Genomic DNA, 8,513 nt, shown 5'->3' with positions numbered 1-8,513 from the left:
ACCATCCCCCAAAAATATATTTCAGGCTACCACTGTTTCCAATGTTTGTCATGTTTTTTATGAGGCAAAATTCTCCAAGATTGCAGTTCCTAGATTGCACTAGATGTCAACAGTTTTTAGAAAGTGTTTCAGGCTTGTTTTTGGAAAAATGAGCTCATTTTGGCTGTAGTGTTTTCATGCGTGTGGACGAGAGCGCATTATTTTCTGTGAAAGACAATAAAGAATCTCTGTCATATAACTTGTTGGGGATAGGGGGCAGGATTTTCACTTTGGATGAATTGCGTGCCCATAGTGAACTGCATCCTACTCTGTCCTAGATTGCTAATATATGCATATTAGTATTACTATTGGATAGAAAACACGCTGAAGTTTCTAAAACTGTTTGAATTATGTCTGTGAGTATAACAGAACTCATAGGGCAGGCAATCTTCCAAACAGGAAGTGAAATTCTAAATACATGTCTAATTTCAAGTCATCGCCTATCCACTTCCAAATAAGATATGGATCTGGTAGCACTTCCTACGCCTTCCACTAGATGTCCTCATTCAGTAGAACGTGGAATGGAGCTTCTGGTGTGAACTTTGACCGAATGGGAGGGGAGATAGTAACTGTCCTGACAGAATGCCATTTTCCTGTGGCGCATTTGTCTGTGGGTGTCACCATCGTTCCATTTGGCTGCAGATGAAAATGTATGCTCCGGTTGGAACGTTATTGGATATATATGAAAATAACATCCTGAAGATTGATTCTCTACTTAGTTTGACCAGTTTATTCGATCTGGAATATATATTTTTGAAGTTTTCGTCCTAGTTCTCCTGGACCAGCGTCAGATTTTGGACACGTGAGCTGAAAGTGCTAGCAAATACAGCTAATTGGACACTAGTATTGGACATTATGGAGCAAAACAACAAATTATTGTGGAACTAGGACTCCTTGCACTGCACTCTGATGAAAGATCATCAAAGGTAAGAGAATATTTATGATGTAATTTCGTATTTCTGTTGACTCCAACATGGCGGAGAAATATATTTACGTCTGAGCGCTGTCTCAGATGCATGGTAGGCTTTTTTCGTAATGTTTAAAAAACAATCTGACACAGCGGTTGCATTAATGTCAGATTTCAAAAAAACTTTACGGAAAAACCATAATCTGAGAACGCCGCTCAGAACCCAAAACAGCCAGAGGAATATCTGGCATTTTGGAGTCAACAAAGTCAGAAACAACACCATATATTTTCACTTACCTTTGATAATCTTCATCAGAAGGCACTCCCAGGAATCCCAGGTCGACAATAAATGACTGATTTGTTCCATAAAGTTCCCTGAAGTCCGTAATTTATGTCCAAATAGCCACTTGTTGTTAGCGTGTTCAGCCCACTCATCCATCTTAATGATGGATGCATTTCATCCAGACAAAAACTCGAAAAGTTCCATTACAGTCCTTTAGAAACATGTCAAACGATGTATGGAATCAATCTTTAGGATGTTTTTAACATAAAACATCATTAATGTTCCAACCGGAGAATTCCTTTTTCTTCAGAATAGCACTGGAACGAGAGGTAACTCTGCCGGTAGCGTGCGTCATGAGACCAAGGCTCTCTGCCAGACCACTGACTCAAACAGGTTTCATGAGCCCGTCCTTTATAGTAGAATCCTCATTGAAGTTTCTAAAGACGGTTCACATCTAGTGGAAGCCCTAGGAAGGCCTAGGTAGGCCAAGCTTTGAAAAACTACAAACCTCTAACTGACAATGCCCCTTTCATTGTCAGTTAGAGACACTGTAGGACACAGAAGCATAATCAATGCTCTAAACTCCCCCTTGCGCTGGTCTGGAGCAATGAAGTGGTGACGCAGGGTACTGTACGAACCCACAAATTACCTCTAAGTCCCGCAGCATAATCACACAACTTTTAGTGGAGCAACCACTGTAGGTACTCAAAGGAAGAAATGTGCAATATCCTTCTTTTTCATAATGGGGTATTATTTTACAAACTGGCTATTATTGTAATGAGCTCCGGCCCCAAACAAGACAACATTTGGTTGGTCCACAAGTTTGGACAACGCTCTACAGTACAGTATAGTACAATACAGTACAGCACAAGTTACTCTGGAAAGAGTGTCTTCTAAATGTCTACAATTTAAATGTAAGCATAGTAGAACTGGGTAGATTTCAGTGCAGTACAGTAGATACGTTCAGTACAGTACATTATCAATTTGTAAGTCGCTCTGGATAAGAGCGTCTGCTAAATGACTTAAATGTAAATGTAAAATTATAACATACTCTACTCTAGTATGTATCTCGTACTCTACTTTCTGTATGTGTCTGAACTCTACAGCACTGTATTTTACTTTTTTTGTACTGTTCTAATGTGCTCTACTGTACTGTTTTCTACTGTGCTGTACTGTGCTGTCCAAACATGTGAAACATAGACATCTTTGGGGTCCTGTGTGGCTCAGTCGGTAGAGCATGGCGCTTGCAACGCCAAGCGTCGTGGGTTCGATTCCCGCTAGGACCACCCATATGTAAAAAGTAGTGGCCCCAGCCGACTTGTAAGTCGCTTTGGACAAAAGCGTCTGCTAAATGGGATATATTTTATATATTTATATTATCTTTGATTGGTTCAGATTTGTTCCGGCCAGGGTGGACTGACCAATTCAACTACTTTTCAACTTCCATGGTGTCGGTCGGTTAGTGCTCAGTGGGTGAGGATGCTCGGAAAGAATGAAAAGTGGAAAGATGTAAAAAACGGAAAGAAAGTCGGTGTCATGTAGCTGTCAATAAGAGTCGGGACAGGTGACATTAACTGGAGAGAGATCGGCAGAGAGAGAGTGAGCGGTTGTCCAGACTGTTTTCACAGTCTTGCTTTGACCACCAGATGACTGAAAGAGAATACAAAAATGTTATGAGCTGAACATAACAGTATGCCAGTGAAAGGGAGGACACTAGCAGGTGACCCACCTGTGGTTTGTGACTATCATGATTTCACATTGTAGCCAATTCGGTTGCAGAAATTCCGTTACCGATTTAATCACTTAATTCATAAACAAACTTGGTATCAGTACAAAGATGAACACTTTGTTAGGTCTACCTTTACTTACAATTTCTGTGAACTTTCATTATCCTCCCTCCCCATGAGGGAGAGATATTTGAAAATATCTCCAAAAGATTAGGGGGAAGGGCAAATAGCAATCCAAAAAATTACGTGAATGGCAAATATCAAACAAATCAATGGCGGCGAGAAGGAATAAGATAACTTAATAAGAGGGGAGGAAGAAAAAGAAGAACTCCGTGATGGCCATTTTACAATGCACAAGGCAATGTTTGTTAAACTTACTTAATTTCTCCAAAACTAAATATAAGCGTTGATTTTAGTTGTCAGGGGTCTTCAACATAACAGTCTTTTAATGAATTTCTGATAAATGTTATGACTTTTTCTGGTACATGTTGTCTAAGGGGGTTTTCACACAGTCCTCTCTAAAAAACAATCTCAGTCCTCTTTGAAGTGAACTCTAGGTAAAAAGAAGCAAATACCTTTGTATTTAGACTGCACTTGCTTTGAATGAGGACTCGACTCTGTCACGCCCTGGTCAAAATATATTATGTTTATTCTTCATTTATTCGGTCAGGCCAGGGTGTGACATGGATATTGTGGTGTGTTTTTGTCTTGGGGTTTTGTGGGGTGTCGAGCGTAGTCTATGGCTGCCTGAGGCGGTTCTCAATCAGAGTCAGGTGATTATCGTTGTCTCTGATTGGGAACCATATTTAGGCAGCCATATTCTTTGAGTGTTTCGTGGGTGATTGTTCCTGTCTCTGTGTTTAGTTTCACTAGATAGGCTGTATAGTTTTTTCACGTTTCCGTCTGTTGTTTTTGTACATTTCAGTATTTTCATGTCAAGTCATTTTCCATCATTAAACATGAGTAACCACCACGCTGCATTTTGGTCCGCTCCTCCTTCAACAGAAGAACGTCGTTACTGACTCTTTTTCCAGTTCACTTAACCCATTTTGTGGTCCGATTCCTCTTTGCATTCACATTGCTATATTCAGAAAGGAACCAAGATCTTTTTCCAACATTCACTCAATGCACTCTGGGACAAGCCATTTCATCTGCATGTGTTATTGTACAGCTAGATAAACATACTTACTTATATTTTGAAAGCTAATAGATTGCATTTAGTTAGAAGATGAGCCATAATAATTGTAATCAGAAGATACTATTAACATTTACATATTTTTGGTAACATAATAAATAACAGAAAAAACTGCAGATTAAATAATTTAAATGAAAAATGTACACCCAATGTAGGCTACTGCCCCTTTAAGAGCTATAATTGATTTTGTACCAGATGTTGTGATTCTCAACAAATATGCTGTCTTCTCACACTATTCAAACCCCACATTTGAATAAACAGCTTGTGAAGCTCTCTTATAGATCACACTGCACAAAAAAGTTAATCCAACCACACTGAGTAAAATAAAAATGGCAAAGTGTGAAGACACCCTACCACTCCTTTTCCATCTGTTTGACCAAAAATCAAAACCTTTGCTTATACCATGTTTTTAGGATGGAAAGTGGTTGAAACATTTACTAAATAAACATGCTCTCACTGTCAACATAATTTATTTTCAGAAAACTTAACATGTGTCAATATTTGTATGAACATAACAAGACTCAACAACTGAGACATAAACTGAACAAGTTCCAAACACATGTGACTAACATAAATTGAATAATGTGTCCCTGAACAAAGGAGGGGTCCAAATCAAAAGTAACAGTCAGTATCTGGTGGGCCACCAGCTGCATTAAGTACTGCAGTACGTCTCCTCCTCATGGACTGCAACAGATTTGCCAGTTCTTGCTGTGAGATGTTACCCCACTCTTCCACCAAGGCACCTGCAAGCTCCTGGACGTTTTTCGGGGGAATGGCCCTAGCCCTCACCCTCTGATCTAACAGGTCCCAGACGTGCTCATTGGAAATGAGATCCAGGCCCTTCACTGGCCATGGCAGAACATTGACATTCCTGTCTTGCAGGAAATCACGCACAGAACGAGCAGTATGGCCGGTTGCATTGTCATGCGGGAGGATCATGTCAGGAGGAGCCTGCAGGAAGGGTACCACATGAGATAGGAGGATGTCTTCCCTATAACGCACAGCGTTGAGATTGCCTGCAATGACAACAAGCTCAGACCGATGATGCTGTGACACACCGCCCCAGACCATGACAGACCCTCCACCTCCAAATTGATCCTGCTCCAGAGCGCTCCAGAGTACAGGCCTCTGTGTAATGCTCATTCCTTCTACGGTAAACGCGAATCCGACCATCATCCCTGGTGAGACAAAACCACAACTCATCAGTGAAAAGTACTTTTTGCCAATCCTGTCTGGTCCAGCGTCAGTAGGTTTGTGCCCGTAGGCGACGTTGTTGCCAAGTGATGTCTGGTGAGGACCTACCTTACAATAGGCCTACAAGCCCTCTCAGCCTATTGCAGACAGTCTGACCACTGATGGAGTGATTGTGCGTTCCTGTTGTAACTCGGGCAGTTGTTGTTGGCATCCTGTACCTGTCCCGCAGGTGTGATGTTCAAATGTACTGATCCTGTGCAGGTGTTGGTACACATGGTCTGCCACTGCGAGGACGATCAGCTGTCCATCCTGTCTCCTGTAGCGCTGTCTTAGGTGTCTCACAGTACGGATATTGCAATTTATTGCCCTGGCCACATCTGCAGTCCTCATGCCTCCTTGCAGCATGCCTAAGGCAAGTTCACACAGATGAGCAGAGACCCTGGGCATCTTTCTTTTGGTGTTTTTCAGAGTCAGTAGAAAGGCCTCTTTAGTGTCCTAAGTTTTCATAACTGTGACCTTAATTTCCTACCGTCTGTAAGCTGTTAGTGTCTTAACGACCATTCCACAGGTGCATGTTCATTAAGTGTTTATGGTTCATTGAACAAGCATAGGAAACCGTGCTTAAACCCTTTACAATAAAGATCTGTGAAGTTATTTGGATTTTTATGAATTATCTTTGAAAGACAGGGTCCTGAAAAAGGGACGTTTCCTTTTTTGGTGAGTTTATATACTGTACCTTAGCCTGCCATTATATGTGTAGGTGAGCGTGTGTGTGTCACGGTGTTAGGAGTGGTGGGTGCAGAGTCAGGTGCAGATAACAGAGGGTTTTGGGTTTCCGTAATTTATTCCAGACAGAACAAGGTCACGCCAAATAACAATAGGGCGACAAAATACTGACCTACCCAAAACAGGACATTAAAACAGTCCAACAAATAAACAAACGCAACCATCCACCCACAGAACAGAAAATAAGCCTGCACAAAAGCAGGCAGGCATAAACGGCTTAAATAGCCCTGAACAAAAACCCCAAACAAGAAACAGCTGAAACCAATAAAGACATAACCAACAGAAAAGGAAAAGGGAATCGGTGGCAGCCAGTAGACCGGTGATGACGACCGCCGAGCGCTGCCCGAAAAGGAAGAGGAGCCACCTTCGGTGGAAGTCGTGACAGTGTGAGAGAGAGTTTTGTCCTCAGGTTAGTTGCTTATGTGTAGGTGTGTGTATGAGCCGTGACCTCAGATAAGCAGATACTGTCCAGTATAAGAACTTATATGGCTGCCTCTTATATGACTGAAACCTCTATGGCTAAATCCAAATACATGACCATTGTCTGAGCCACTGAAACTGAAGAAAAACTATCTAACCATCAAGAGGGATGAAAAACTGATTTCAGATAGTTTTTTTAAATGGCCTGAGCTGTGGAGGTGAGTTTAGGACCTTGGTCTGAATGTTCATTGGCTTATTTATCTTCACTTTAATGAGGTGGTCTGGCTTCAAGGCTTTGGCGTAAATGTGTGATTATTGTTTATTCTGTGTTGATAATTAGCCTACGGGAACTGCCCTAGTTTGAGCAGGAAATGTCAATAACTTCTTCTGGAGACAAATTAGGAATAAGCAAAGATTTCTGGTCAAACAGATAGAAAAGGGGTCTTGGACAATGTCTACCATAAAAAGTCATAAGGTATTAGGAATACATCAAAACACAATAATGTTAAAGTAAAGACATCTGACAATATCAAAATCAGTATTTTATTTTGGAGAAATTATTTTCCTTCTGTAAGTATAAGAAACATTGCCTAGTAATTCCATTACTAAAAACCCACGTATCTTCAAGATGTTTTCTAATTTCTCTCCCTCATGAGGAGGGAGGATAATAACAGTTCACAGAAGCAACAACTGAAGGAAGATGTACCAATTAGTTATATTATTACCAAAAAAATCAGTAAAAGAATTACTGTAATTTAATTTTCTACAATGGACTTTGTAGTCACACACCACAGTTAGGTCACGTGCTACTGTCCTCCCACTGTCATACTTTTATGTTCAGCTCATAACAGATTTGTGTTTCTCTTCACGTCATCTGGTGGTTCAAGCAGGACTGTGATCACGGTCTGGACAACCCGTCCCTCTCACACTCTCCCTCTCTCTCTCTCTCTGCCGCTCTCTCTTCTCTCTCTCCCCGGTTAATGTCACTTCTCCCGGCTCTTACTGACACCGACATTGCACCTAATACCTACCCTCTTTCCATTTACTTTAACACGCATCCTCACCCACTAAGCACCGACCAAAACCAGATGTCCATAGACATTGAAAAGAAGTTGAAATTTGTCCAGTCTGCCCTGGCCGGACCAAATCTGAGTTTGGACTGCACAGCATAGCAGAGAACAGTATAGCAAAGAAAAGCAGAGTACAGTACAATAATACTGTACAGTGGAGTTCAGTACAGTACAGTAGATCACACTAGAGTACAGTATAATCTAATGTATTGTACTGTACTCAACTGCACTGAAAAAATTAGCATTAATATTGCAAATAGATTGTAGCTTCCATCAATGTACAGTGCCAGTCAAAAGTTTGGACAAATATACTCATTCAAGGGTTTTTCTTTATTTTTTACAATTTTCTACATTGTAGAATAATAGTGAAGACATCAAAAATATGAAACAACGCACATGGAATCATGTAGTAACCAAGAAAGTGTTAAACAAATCAAAATATATTTTATATTTGAGATTCTTCAAAGTTGTCACCCTTTGCCTTGATGACAGCTGTGCACACTATTGGCATTCTATCAACCAGCTTCATGAGGTAGTCACCAGGATGGATTTCTATTAACAGGTGTGCCTTGTTAAAAGTAAATTGTGGAATTTCTTTCCTTAAAATAAGTTGGAGCCAATCATTTGTGTTGTGACAAGTTAGGAGTGGTATACAGAAGATAGCCCTATTTGGTAAAAGATCAAGTCCATATTATGGCAAGAACAGCTCAAATAAGCAAAAAGAAACGACAGTCCATCATTACTTTAAGAAATGAAAGTCAGTCAATCCGGAAAATGTCAAGAACTTTGAAAGTTTCTTTGAGTGCAGTCTCAAAAACCATCAAGCGCTATGATGAAACTGGCTCTCATGAGGTCCGCCACAAGAAAGGAAGAGCCAGAGTTACCTCTGCTG

The 8,513-nt window shown here is 40.7% G+C and overlaps 1 non-coding gene across 1 annotated transcript; it reads left to right on the top strand.

The window, feature by feature from the left end:
• The first annotated feature begins 2,439 nt into the window (after positions 1 to 2,439).
• Positions 2,440 to 2,515, top strand: trnaa-ugc (transfer RNA alanine (anticodon UGC)). The gene has a single exon. It is a non-coding gene; the product is annotated as a tRNA-Ala (tRNA).
• The last annotated feature ends 5,998 nt before the right edge of the window (positions 2,516 to 8,513 follow it).

This window comes from Oncorhynchus masou, chromosome 23, assembly GCF_036934945.1.
Source record: "Oncorhynchus masou masou isolate Uvic2021 chromosome 23, UVic_Omas_1.1, whole genome shotgun sequence".
NCBI classification, from domain to species: domain Eukaryota; kingdom Metazoa; phylum Chordata; class Actinopteri; order Salmoniformes; family Salmonidae; genus Oncorhynchus; species Oncorhynchus masou.
Note: the sequence above shows the minus strand (reverse complement) of the source record. Positions and strands in the feature narration are given on the sequence as shown.